The sequence below is a fragment of the Macrotis lagotis genome, chromosome 6 (assembly GCF_037893015.1).
Source record: "Macrotis lagotis isolate mMagLag1 chromosome 6, bilby.v1.9.chrom.fasta, whole genome shotgun sequence".
NCBI lineage: Eukaryota > Metazoa > Chordata > Mammalia > Peramelemorphia > Peramelidae > Macrotis > Macrotis lagotis.
In genome coordinates this window covers 131879526-131894561 of record NC_133663.1, presented here as the reverse complement: position 1 = coordinate 131894561, position 15036 = coordinate 131879526, and the positions used below count along the sequence as shown (strand labels likewise).

Genomic DNA, 15036 nt, shown 5'->3' with positions numbered 1-15036 from the left:
TTGTAGTAGACTATTCAGAACAATTAACTATAAATCAATTCAAATTAAGTAGGAAGACTAGAAATATCTGCACTTATTCACATGTTGCCTCTTCACTATAAAATTGGAGTGCCACTTCATATTAACAATTACTGAATACCAAGTCCATACCATACAAAAAAATTACAAAAGTACTGAGACATATAGTGGCTCTACTTCACACTCAAAAGACTTTATTTAGGAAAGTAATATATGTAGAAAGAAAGCCCATTTTTTTCTGGAAATAAGTCAATCACATTGACTTATCTCTCCTTAGAATAGTACATGGTTAATTTATATTTAATTGATCCTACTAACTCATTACCCATTTCAAAGTTTTAAGACCACGATAAACAGGGATTCCTTCCTATATCACTCAAAGTTTTTATCATCAAAATGGTTGAAATGTGAGGCTATCTTCCACTTTCCTACATGTTATATTTAAAAAGTAGAATTTTCTCTCTTGGACAAGGTTGTACTTGGCTTTATAATGAATAGCAGCTAATTAAACTTGCGATGACCTTGTTGTTTCGGTTGCAAATACCATAGTGTCTTGAGTCATTTACAGAGCTGTCATTGATGGATGATGGTGCTTCCCCATAATTAGGTGGTAAACAATGTTAACTGAGCAGTAATTCATGCTAACATTACCGAGGTGTATATAATAACATGACCAATAACTTGGGTTGCTACTGTCTGTTAGGAAGGATTCCAATTTCCCTGATGGATCATATTCTTCTTAGCTGAAAAAACTTTACAAGATTATCATGTTCCAAGTCAGCCAACACTTTTATTCCTCTGTCAAATCATCTCTGTATGCAGAAAGGGTGGCTGCTTAAAAGGTAGGCTGATTTAAAACAGAATGGTGAATTGATATATTCATTTCCTAGAGGCAAAGCAATATAATGACATTTTTTTGTAAAGAATCTGTATCATCATGGTAGAGATGAGAAGTAAAACAAAATAACAATGAATGAATGAAGTTCTAATGGAGGGAATAAGGAACAGCAGAGATCCAGGTAGATCTTTGGAAAAGCCATAAGTGAAAATGTTGAGGAAAAAAAGACATTTTTATTTTGTTTTTTATTTAGTAATTTTATTAGAAGTATTCCTAAGTACTCTATCTTTACTGGTTAATTCATTATAACTCATTGTATCTCTGAAAGGGTTAAAGTATGCATTTCATGCCTTTTATAGATGGATAAATTAAAACTTGGCATGATGACTGAGGGATATAAAAAGAAACTAAAAATTATAATAATAGCTAGTATTCATAGTATTCATAATATTTACCAAGTGATTTAAAATGTTATCTCATTTGATTCTCATAAAAACCCTTTCAGATAGGTACTATTATTGTCCCCATTTTTTGGTATGAGGAAACTGAGACTGAGAAAAGTTAAGTGATTTATTCATTTAAGGCAATGGGGTTAAGTGATTTGTCTAAGGTCACACAGCTAGGTAATTATTAAGTGTCTGAGTCCTGATTTGAACTCAGGTCCTCCTGATTCCAGGACCAGTGCTCTATCCACTGCGCCACCTAGCTGCCCCAGAAAGTTAAGTGATTTACACTGGGTCACACATTTACTAAGATGTATGTAAGGTAGAATTTGAACTCAAGTCTTTCTGATTCCAGGTCAAGCATTCTATCTACATAAATATTTCTAGGTGGCATCTATAGAAATGCTGGAGACAAGATTTAGGTTTGGGTTTACATCATATATGGTAATTCCATTTAACTATGAAAATAATAAAGAAGGATCCACATTGATCAATTAATTTCCAAAAATCTAATTCTTTTGAAGTATGTACTAAAACTGAAAATGATTATTACAGAATTACTATAGAATATTTAACATTGTGGTTTGAATATACAATATTCATCTCCTTCATGTATAAATTTACACTTTCATTAAGACTTACAGGTTTTATAAGACTTCCTCCATATTCACCATAGTGGTAATAGGTACTGTGCTGAATTATTCATTTGAATTCCACAAACATGTATTAAGCACCTACTATTTGGAATTCACAGTCCTAACCATGAGCAGGCATTAAATGCCACCTCTGTGCCTAACCAAATAAATAAATAAATAAATAAATGAGATAAATGAAATAAATAAATAAATAAAACAAAACAAAGTAAAAACACACTTTGCTTATTCCGATTAGATAAAAGTCTGACTCTATTCTTTATTTTTTTAATATAATTCAAAGTTATCCTATTTAGACCTGAAAATGTAAACACTTATTTTTCATTGGGCTGCTTTTTTTTGAACATCTTTTAAAGCAAAATAAAAGCTCACATTGAGTACAGATGTGAATAAGAGAAGCTTTTTTGTCGAAGGCACAAGACCCAACATATTCCCTAGAGAGCTCATTCAATTGAACAATACACATTTATTAAGTGTCTACATGTTCAGGTCTCCTCATTCTACAAAAAACCTTCCCTTGACCCTGTTAAGCCCTCAAGCTATTGTCCTGTCTCTCTAAAAAGATACTCTTTTTCACCCAAACCTCATACAAATCCTTGATCCTAAAGCTTGAGTTTCCCCTTCGAGTTTAGCCCATTCCCCTGACTATTCAATATTCTATGGCTCCAGAGAAATCGAGTCAAAGGACACACTCCACTAATCTGTCTTTTGCTGTAGCTCTTTTGAGGAATCTATGCCTTTTGTCATAGGTATCATAAATGCAAAAGTGTGTAAAAAAAATTGTCTCTCTTGAGAGAAATAAATCAGACAATTACCAAGATAATTGTGCATAAACATTGCATTTGTTGTTTTTCTGTAGTGAAAAGTGGATGTGAATGTCAGACTTGTGAGCCTTGATTATAAGATATGCATATTCTTAGACCTTGGTGTTAAAGGTGAAATTCTTGCCTTATTGATATCTGCATTTTATAATTCTTAGTCTAAAAACTAATTCTCCCCAACTCTACTATATTCAAAAATTCATTGAGGTCAAAATTTCATCCACAAGATATGTGGCAAATGGAAGGGACTGAAAGAAATGACCTAGAAGTGAAAATAGAAGGGATCTCAAAGGCTAAAGCAACTGGACTGGTTCTTTCATGTGAAAATTACTCACACATTCAAAGCTAAAAACCTAATGAAGTTACATAATCTAAAATAAAAATCAAGTCATTCCCCAAAGTGCCTCAGTTCCTTTGAGGATTAATATATGAATTGGAAGAAACTGGTTCCCCAAGAGCCTTTCTATTTATCCAAAATTATGTTCCATTCCTCCAGTCAAACCTATCTCCTCACTACCCACACATAGATGATGCTCATTCCCACTTATGTGTAGTGTTTGTTCCATTTTTCCTTCCTTAAAATGCCTTAATTATTCAAATGCAACCCACTCTTCAAGGTCTAATTCAAGTCTCACTTTCTCCAAGAAACTTTTTTATTAATTACTTTCTCATTTAAAGAATTTGCTTACTACTTCACATCTCCCATGTACTTTAGCTCTCGTGAGGTGTTCTATTTAAATTGCCAACTAAATATATATATATATATATATATATAATGTATATTATATATATATATAATATATATATATGTAATTCTACATTCCATGCAGCATATTGTGTAGTTAAAAGAAACTTTTAACTGATATATTTTATTTTTACATCATCTACATTTCTTCTATACACTTAATTTATCCCCTCCCAGAGAATCACTTCTTATGATAAAGGAAACCAATTAGATGCTCATCAAGGTGTCTCTAATTCTTAACTATCATAAAAAGTACTGCTTTAATATTTAACTGTTTCTAGACCCTTTCTTTTTGTCATTGTCCTCCTTGCTTCATTTGTTGTGTAATGTCATATCTGGCTCTAATTTGTACACTTCTAATTTGTACATTGCTTATGTAAATTGTTTTCACATCTCCACCAAGATTGCATTAGTATTCATATTCTTTCAACAGCTCCTTTATCATTAACTATTTCTAAATTTAAAAAAAATAACTTTGTCAATTTTTAGGGTATGAGGTGAAACTCCAGGACTGTTCATAAATATATATATAATATATATACAAAGATAAACATATAATATACATAAAGATATGGTTTCACTATTAGTTTTTTGAGACATTCTTTCATATAGTTGCTAAGAGTTTTTAATATCTAATGAACAAGGAGATCAGCTAAAAGAAATTTGCACTAACAGCTTCAACATTCTTTGTGCATTTCCTTTGACTGAAAATAATATTTGGTCTTCAATATGTTTATTAGTCATCTATATAGCTTGGATATTTGACCACAAGAGATATATTTAATACAAAATCTTTCTCAGTTGATGATTACCATTTTTATATTAATTACATTTATTTTGTTTAGGGAAAGATTTTAAATTTATTGTAATAGAACTAATTTCATTTTTTGTAATCACTTAATTATTTTTGAATTTACTCCCACCTATAACTATTTCTCTTCTAATTTTATTATGGCATGAGCCTAAATAGTCAGATCATGAATAAATGTTAATTTTATTGTTCCATGATATAAGATATTGCTCTACACCTAATTTTTGTCATTTTCCAAATTTCCTAGAAATTCTTGTCAAATAAAGATCTCTATTTTTATATGTTTAGAAATAATATTTAATTTCTTTTGTGTATTTTGGCACAAAACTTTTTAGTATAGAGTTGAATAATTCTTATTTCTTCTGTTGTGATTTCCCTTTGAGCATTTTTTGTTCATTTATTTTCCTCTTCTATTATTAATCAGTAATATAGTTTTGCTTTTAAATTTCCAATTCATCTATTTCTCCTCTGGTTTTCAAGATGTTCTTTTTTATTCATTTGGGGGGGGGGAGGGTTCTAACATTAATTATATTCTACTTTGCATTCTCATTCTAATTGCATATTTAGTTCATTTGGTTTTTTCTATACTCTTAATATGTGTTTTTTTAGAAAATGTTTTACTTCTAAGGGTATTTTAGCTACATATTAGAAATTATAATTCTTTGAGATAGCTATTGACTATTTCTATGATTTTTCCTTGCAGTTTTTGTTACAAATAAGTGTTCAACAAATAATAGTTAACTAATCATTGAATAATATGGTACTGGAATATTTTGGGGTGTGGGGAAGAGTCAAAGTGGTAAAGAAAGTACTAAGGTGAACTCACTCAAGATTCCTTTCCAAAAAACTTTAAAATTATGTCTCAAATCAAATTTATTGGCAGAACCACTAAAGGTCACAGTGAGTCATTTTCCTAGTTGTAGAAAGCTTAGGTGGTCAGCAACACCTCTGACATGAAGCTGGAGGCAGATCCAGAGTCCATTTGGATGAAACATCAATAGTGAGACTAGATGAAGGAGACAGAAACTGCAGCATCTTCAGGAGCTCTCAAGACAGAGTCAGTAAGGGGACCTAGAAAATGATTAGAAAGAGGTTATGAGGACCCCTTTATCTACTATTGGATATAGGAACAAACACTATTTTGCAATTCCATCAATAATATGCAAATCTAGGTCACACTTTAAGGGAAGAAAGGAGCACTTTCAGCCATGGAATGAAAATTATCATTTTTGGTCACAAGGGATCAGTGCCGATGAGAAATATTTTCCCTTTTGTTCCCAAGAGAGTCAGGGTCTGGTGCAGCAGTATCCTTTGCAATCCCAAAGAATCAAGAACTCTTCCTCAATAAGAATAAAAATGCAGACAGGGAGAACAATGACCTGAAATCAAACTCCTTGAAAACACCAAAAACTTCCAAACCTCCAGAACTAGCTCCAGGAACATCAATGTGAAAAAAACCTGACTCTTGAGACAGTTCCCCTCCTCCTCTCTACACACTGAGAACAGAGTACAATTTAAACAAAAATTTAAAAAATCAAGAAAGAAGGTAGAAAAATGAGCAAATGACAAAAGCAAAAACAAAAGCTACTATGGTGGGAAATTGAAGACATAAATTCAGAAGAAGGCAATAAAGTTAAACAAACTCTAAGAAAATCATCAAAGAAAAAATAAAGTAAATTTGACAACAGTTCAACAGTAATTTCTGGAAGAATTAAAAATGATTTTCAAAATCAAATGAGGGTAGTAGAAGAAAATTTTGGTAAAGAAATTAGAATCAAAAAATTATGAAAATACAATTAATAACTTGGTAAAAGAGACACAAAAATACTGAAAAATAATATCTTAAAGACAGAATCAGCAAAATACATAAAAAGGGAAAAATTTCACTGAAGATAAACATTACTTAAAAATTAAAATTGTGAAGAGGAAGTTTCTGATTTTATGAGACATAAAAGAACAAGGCAAAAGAATGAAAAATAGAAGAAAAGGTGAAATTGGGAAAAAAGCAAACAAATATATGCCCAGGAAAATTGACTAAGAAGAAATAATTTGAGGATTATTGGGCATCCTGAAAGCCATGATCAAGGAAGAAGTCTATGTATCATATTTCAAGAAATTATCAAGGAAAATTGTCTTGATATTCTAGAAGCAAATTACAAAACTGAAATGAAAAGAATCTATTAATCATCCCCTGAAAGAGATTCCCAAATAAAAATTACCAGGAATATTATAGTCAAATTCCAAAGTTTCCAAACCAAAAAGAAAATCCTTCAAACAGTCATAAAAAAACCATTCCTGCCATAGGCAAATCCATAGAATTTTATCAGCTAAAATGTGAGGAAGAGGAATTCTTAGAATATGATATTTTGGAAGGCAAAAAGACTGAAATTACAAATAAGAACAACCTATTAAGCAAAACTGAGTATAATCCTTCAAAGTGAAAAAAGGAAATTACAGCAATATATGTCAAAGATCACATGCTATGACCAGGTGGATTTTATACTAGGAATGCTGACCTCATTCACTATTAAGAAAATTATCAACATAATTGATCATATCAAGGAAAAAAAACAACAAAAATTATATCATTATAACCATATATGCAGAAAAAAATCTTTGACAAAATACAATGACCATTCTTAATAAAAACAACATAAAACAGAAAAATAATAGAGCCATTCCTAAAATGATAGTAGTATCTATCTAAAACCAAGAGCAGACATTATTTGTAATGAGGATAAACTTTAAGCCACCCCAATAAGATCAGGGATGAAACAAGGTTACCCATTATTATTGCTATTATTCAATATTATACTAGAAATGTGAGTTAAAAGAAATTGAATGAATAAAAATAGACAACAAAAAAGTCATCACTCTTTACAGGCGAGATCATGGTATATAGACATAACTTATTTTATTGTACTTGGCGTTATTGTGCTTCACAGATATTGGAGGCCTTTAATTTTATCTTATTTTTGTTTTTACAAATAGGGTTTGTGACAATGTGAAACAAAACTATCAGTGCTGTTTTCCTAAAAGCAAGTGTTCATATCATGTTTCAATGCTACATTTTGGTAATTCTTGAAATTTTAAACTTTTTTGTTAAAACTATATCTATTATGGTGATGTGTGTGATGTGTGATTTTCTTGATATTACTGTTGTAATTGTTTTGGAGCACCATGAACCATACCCATTCGGGATAGTTTAATCAAAAATTGTCATACATGATGTCATGGAACACTATTGTTCTTTAGAAACCAGGAGGGATGGGAATTAAGGGAAGCCTGGAGGGATTTGCATGAGCTGATGCTGAGTGAGATGAGCAGAACCAGAAAAACACTGTAGACCCTAATAGCAACATGGGGGTGATGATCAAACTTGATGGACTCGCTCATTCCATCAGTGTGACAATCAGGGACAATTTGGGGCTGTCTGCAATGGAGAATACCATCTGTATCCTGAGAAAGAACTGTGGAGTTTGAACAAAGAACAGGGACTATTAACTTTAATTTAGAAAAAAAAACAATATCTTATTGTCTGATCTTGCTATCTCTTATACTTTATGTTTCTTCCTTAAGGATATGATTTCTCTCTCATCACATTCAGTTTGGATCAATGTATACCATGGAAACAATGTAAAGACCGTCAAATTGCCTTCTGTGGGGGGTGGAGGAACAGAGTAAAATTAGGGGAAAAAATTTAAACTCAAAGTAAAATCTTTTAAAAAATTGTCATACATGTTCTGGCTGCTTCATTAACCTGCCATTCACTTTTCTTTCTCCCTCTTCTTGGGCCTTCCTATCCATGAGTTACAGCATTATATAGCTGATAAGGCAATATCAGTGTTTGAGAGAATTGACTCCAATTTTGAAAATTATACTGTGGGTAAAATGCTATCAAACAGCATCACAGGATACAGAGAAATATTTTGTAAAAGATTTAATTAATGCATTGTTGTCTTAAGAAATTGCCATAGCCATCCCAGTCTTCAGCAACCACCATGCTCCATCCATTAGCAGCCATCAATACTGAAACAAGACTCTCCATCAATAAAAGATTAAGATAAGTGGAAAGCTCAGATAAATAGTTAGAACACTTTAACAAAGTATTTTAAAGTATGTACATATTAAAATATGTAAATAATATTGTTGGAAATCTAATAAACCATAATATAAACATAACTTTTATATGCTCTGGGAAACCAAAAATTTGTGTGACTTGCTTTATTGTGATAATTGTTTTATTGAAGTAGTCTGGAATCAAACCCACAATATCTTTGAGGTATGCCTGTACCCAGAGAATCTGAAAGAATCAACTAAAAATTTGTTAAAATAATTAAAAGCTTTTGCAAAATTTGAACATATACAATTAAATCAAATAAATTTTCAGCATTTCTGTGTATAAGAAGGTAAGAAAATCAGACAAGAAAGATAAAGAAATTCCATTTAAAATAACAATAGATAATATAAAGTTTTTGGTAGTCTATATGCCAAGACAAACCCAGGGATGATAAGAATGCAATTATGAAACACTTTTTCCACAAATAAAAGCAGAGCTAAATAGATTGGAGAAATATTAATTGCTCATGGTTATGCTGAGTCAATATAGTAAAATGACACTGTCTAAGCTAATTTACTTACTCATTGCTATACAATCAAACTACCATAGAATTATTTTGTAGAGCTAGAAAATATAACATTCATTTGGAAGAACAAAAAATTGATTCAAGGGAATCAAAAAATGTAAAGGAAGGTAACCTAGTGGTAGCAGATTTACAAAATGGTAATCATTCAAACAATCTGGCACTAACAAATAGAGTAGTGGATCAATGGCATTTATTAGGCACAAAATATACAACAGTAAATGATCAAAGTAATATGTTGTTTAATAAATGCAAAGATCCAGGCTTTTCATTGTAAAAACTAATGTAGTAAAAATTAGAAGGTAAATAGAAAATTGGGGGGGAGGAAATTTTTCAACAAGTTTCTCTGATAAAGGCTCATCTTTCAAATATATATATATATATATATATATATATATATATATATATATAGAGAGAGAGAGAGAGAGAGAGAGAGAGAGAGAGAGAGAGAACAGAGCCAAATTTTTAAAAAACAAGAGTCATTTTCCAGTTGACGAATAGTTAAAGAATAATGAACAGGCAGAAGAATCAAAGCTAACTAACAATAGTCATAAAATGCTCTAAATTAATACTTATTAAAGAAATACAAAATAAAATAATTCTAAGGAACAACTTTATACTTATCAGGTTGGCTAAAATGACAGAAAAAGAGAATGGTAATTGTTGGAGGGGATGTGGAAAAATTGAGATACCAATCACTGTTGGTGGAGTTGTGAAATGATCCAACCATTCAAGATAACAATTTGTTTACCATGCCCAAAGGGAAATTGAACTGTGGATATACTTTGAACCAGTAATGCTACCCTTAGGTCTGTATCAAAAAGAAATAAATGAAAATGGAAAATGACCTATTTGTCTAAAAATATTTACAGCAATTCTTTTTGTGGTGGCAAAATATTGGAAATCAAGGGGCTGCCCTTCGATTAAGAAATGGCTGAACTGATTGTGGTATATGATTGTGTCCTGTATATTATGTAGTGCATGATGAAATTTTATTGTGATATGAGAAATAATGAGTAGGATGGTTTCAGAAAAACCTTGAAAGATTTACATGAACTCAAGCAAAGTGAAGTGAGCAGAAACAAGAGAGCAATATACACAGTAACAATATTGTAAGGATGATCAATTGTTGAAAGACTTAGTTATTTTGATCCAAACAATTATCCAAGACAATTCCAAAAGACACATGATGAAAAATGCTATCCACCTCCAGAGAGAGAACTGATAAGTTCTGCAGGTCATCCTTGTGCAGGGGCCATGATTATCTTCTCTGTATCACTTCAATTTTAGTATATGTGCTGCCAAAGCAAGCAGAAATTGATGAATTCTGAGTGCAGATTCAAACATGTTTTTTAACCTTTCCTTGTTTTTCTTGGAGTTTTTTGGTTTGTTTTCTTTTGAAATATGATTAATATGATGATATATTTTATAACTTCATGTTTATAATCAATATTAAATTGCTGAAAATCTAAAATTCACAATTTAAAAAATGAATGCTTTTTGTTTTTTTTTTCCTCTTTGTCTCCTAGCTGGGCTCTGACTGGGCTATCCTCTTCTCATCTTTTCTCTCTCTAAACTAGACCCACATGGTATGGCTTATGCTGCTGGAACATTATGGCCCCACCTCCATATGACTGTAACTATGATGATCTAAAATTTTTTCTTTTGTCTTTTTTTCTTTTAACTTCACTACCTATTTCCAAGCTTATATCTACCAATATGACACCAGCTCCATGTAGCTGGATCTCTTTTGATCTAAACTTCTTTTCTTTCCGTTTTAAGCATTTTAGCTTCTTTAATCTCAGTTTTGGTTAATCAACCTGTCCTTTAAGAAGCTCAATCTCCTGTTGATTCTACAAAGAACCCATGTAGTCATCTGTGAATTTTCTGTAGTAACTTGTAAATTTTCAAACAACCTGTAAATTAAAATCTATGCCTTTTCTTACCTTCCTGAGTCAGAGATTGTTTCCCAGGAACCTGTCACCATGCAATACCAGTTTATCTCTTATTTCTTCAATAAGAGTTGAACTCAGAACCTGAGTTCAGATGGACTAGGGGATGTGGAGACCCACATGTGGGATCTGCAGGTTGTTTCCTGTGAGCCTGGACCCAGGATCATTTCAGAGCAAAGGAAATGGCTGCAGAGAATCATAAAGACCTTCCTGTCCAGTTTTACATGGGATATACAAGACTTTGCTAAGGTCTTCAAGCAGGATCACTCCTTTCTGATGCAGATAAAAGCAAGTATTTCTCAAAGATCCCCTGTGGTATTCTTTTAGGTGACATTTCAGGAACAGACTTCATGAACTTTCAAGGAGATTCATGGAAACCTGCTCCAGGAGTTGAAAATAGATCACAGAATATCCCTAGCATTCTTTTTAAAGAAAGATTTTATTAATTTTTAGTTTTTACAATTTTTTACCTATTCTTGCTTCCCTCTCCCCACCCCCACAGAAGGCAGTCTATTAGTTTTTATATTGTTTCCATGGTATACATTGATCTAAGTTGAATGTGATGAGAGAGAAATCATATCCTTAAGGAAGAAAAACAAATGTCTAAGAGATAGCAAAATGACATTATAAGATAATGGGTTTTTTCCCCTAAATTGAAGGTAATAGTCTTTGGTCTTTGTTCAACTCCACAATTCTTTCACTGGATACAGATGCTATTCTCCATTGCAGACGCCCCAAATTGTCTTGGATTGTTGCACTGATGGAATGAGCAAGTCCATCAAGATTGATCATCACTCCCAAGTTGCTGTTTTTCTGCTTCTGTTCATCTCATTCAGCATCAGTTCATGAAAATCCCTCCAGGCTTCCCTGAATTCCCATCCCTCCTAGTTTATAATAGAATAGTGTTCCATGACATACATATACCACAGTTTATTAAGCCATTACCCAATTGAAGGACATTCACATAATTTCCAGTTCTTTGCTATGAATATTTTTGTACAAGTAATGTTTTTACTCTTTTTCATAATCTCTTCAGGATATAAACCCAATAGTGGTATTGCACATTTTTGTTGTTCTTTGGACATAATTCCAAATTGCTCTCCAGAAAGGTTAGATGAGTTCACAGCTCCAGCAATAATGCATTAGTGTCCCAAATTTTCCACATCCCTTCCAACATTGATCATCGTTCTTTCTGGTCATATTGGTCAATCTGAGAGATGTGCAGTGGTACATCAGAGATGTTTTAATTTGCATTTCTCTAATAAATAGTGATTTAGTATCTCTAGCATTCTTTTTTTAGTTTTTTGCAAGGCTAACAGGGTTAAGTGGCTTGCCCAAGGCCACACAGCTAGGTAATTATTAAGTGTCTGAGATTGGATTTGAACCCAGGTACTCCTGACTCCAGGGCTGGTGCTTTATCCACTACTCCACCTAGCTGCCCCAATCTCTAGCATTCTTAATCAGGAACGGGTACCTGGGTCATGTTGTAGACCTTACTCAATCACACCCTTCTTCTGTTTCTTGATGACCTTCTAGAAACAAAATGGAGAGACATTGAAAGGCAAGTAAACCAGAGGTCTGGGCATCAAGTACTCCCATCCCTGCTCCAGAGTAGTTGAAGTTACAGGGTTATGTCTTAGCAATCTGTCCAAAGCCAGTGCAGGTGACATGGATAAAGAATGGACAGGAGCAATCAGAAATTCAAATAAATGACTTCTTGGCAAATTCAGATAGGACAGGGTGTCTGCAAATTACTCTCATCGAAGAAGCTGGAAAAACAGTCCATCTAGCTTACAGAGTAGAACAAAGTAGTCTTGGTGGCAAGAACCTCATCCAATACTGGGCCAAAAGCTCTACCTGGCTCTTAGCTCTGGGAAGCTCAGGTTCTATTAATATTCAGAATCATCTGATGGAAAAATCAGCACAGGTCATATGAAAACATTCTATAACATTCTTCTTCCACTATCTTTATCTCATTGGAGTCAGAGCCTTGAAATCCCAGAAATTCAGCCCTGTTTAACCCAGGGGTCATAATAGTCTGGAATATTTTGCCTTTTTGACTTGTCTCTTTCTCCAGACCAATATATGTGATGCATGAGCTCCCAAAGACATGAAAATTGCTTCTCCTTCCTTCAATATCCTTGACTTTAATTTTGACTGTGAACTCCATTGTGGGGCGGGGGGCTGTTAACTGGTTAATTATTATCTTCTTTACACATTTTATCTTCCTGGTGCTATACTAGACATATAAATATATACAAGAACAAAACAGGGTCCTTACAACCTTTGAAGAACTTGAATCCCAAAAGGGGTTAACCAGAAGGAGATATCATAGAAAAGAGATGCAGTGTAGTGAAGAGAAGACTTTTAAGCATTAGAGAGGAACATATTGCTGTTTTCAAGTTTTTTGAAGGTTGGTCAAGTGGAAGAAGAATTAGAAATGTGCTGCTTTACCCTAGAAATCTGAATGAAGGCACTAGTCAAAGTTGTAGAAAAGCAGATTAAGAGAAACTTGCTTATAATAAGCTATCCAAAAGACTCATGAAGTCATGAGTTTTCTTGCACTAGAGATCTTTAAATGATTATTTGACAGTTACTTGGTAGAAATAAAAACAGTATTCCCATTGAAATACAGGTATATCTATCTTGGAGATATTGTGACTTTGGTTCACTATAAGAAAATGAATTTCACAAAAAAAGTGAATTACATGATTTTGGGGGGTTTGTCAGTGAATATAGAAGTTATATTTATTCTATACTGCATTCTATTTAGTGTGCAATACTATTGTCTAAAGAAACAATGCATATACTCTAAAAATACTTTATTGTTAAAAATGAATGCTAAATTTTTTATATGTAAATGGGAAATTTTCATCAAAATATATATAAATATATTTAAAAACTACAGCATTGCAAAATTCAATTGTCCTCTTCATTTTGCTCATCTTCAACACTATGAAAAAAATGTTACCTGTAGTCTCTCACGCATTTAGAGTTATGTTTGGATATCATAAAAGTAATATTTCATTTATTTCTATAATAAACTTTCAAGTAGGAGCCACAGTCGAAAAAACAGCAAAGAATACAGCCATAATATAGAGGAGCAAACATAGATTTTCTCCAAACACTATCCCTTGTCCAGTACTAAATCTGAATCCCTTTTTAGATGCCAAATTCCTGGATACTCTCTCCAATACTTTCTTCCAGATTTGTGTTATATTAGCCTAAATGGAAGAGCGGACCAACTTCTTGCACTTCCCTGAAAATTCTGGGTTGGTCCTTTGTCTTTTCATCAACTTCTTCTTTTTTAAGTTTCAATAAATCACTTTGTGTTGCCTAATCCATAACCTTGTTCTAATCATCTGTTGGCATCAAGTAATCTGAATTCCAACAGGTCCATAGTCTTCTGCTCCAATCCATTTTATTTTTGGTTAAGAACCGTGATCTTGGTTAGGAACTTCAAAAGAGGAATTGATGTTTCCTAGTCCCTGCCTCCAATGCCCCCCCCCCAAAGCTAACATTCATCAATATCCTCAATGTATATAACTTTATATATATATAGATAGATATAGATATATATAGATATCTTTATTCTATCTCTGCTATCCACAGGCATAGCCATTATCTCATCTATTTTCACCAACCATATAACTAGTACCCCTGTGAATTTGAACTAGGTAATTCTTCTCATTAGTCATAAATTACTTTCTTTTTTATGTCTCCCTTAGCTCCTCTTTAACCTTTCCGTTACCTTTACCATGATCTCCAGACATTCCATTCCCTCCCTATTCACTTTTTCCTATTATCCCTTCCTGGACACACTTCCTTTCAAAATCCCAACTCTGTATTTGATACACTTTGCTATTGAGTCACTTATCTCTTAATTGAATTCCACTTCATGCTTTATGAAACCCCAACTTAGTTTTATTTCCTTTATGTACCTTCTTCAATCTGGTCAAGAGCTGGTCTTGAAAATCATACAACAATGTTGACAACAAAAACCATGTTCTTTAATTTGCACTGGACTTGACAATCACCCTCTACTCTGCCTTTTTTTTTTTTTAACATATACTATCAGCTATGTTCATAGTATCATTCATATGCATTTCCTT

The 15036-nt window shown here is 32.7% G+C and overlaps 2 pseudogenes; one reads left to right on the top strand and one right to left on the bottom strand.

The window, feature by feature from the left end:
- The first annotated feature begins 5339 nt into the window (after positions 1 to 5339).
- On the top strand, positions 5340 to 12873 carry LOC141492219 (T-cell surface glycoprotein CD1e, membrane-associated-like; annotated as a pseudogene).
- Positions 10188 to 10282, bottom strand: LOC141492373 (U6 spliceosomal RNA; annotated as a pseudogene).
- Positions 12874 to 15036: the final 2163 nt, after the last annotated feature.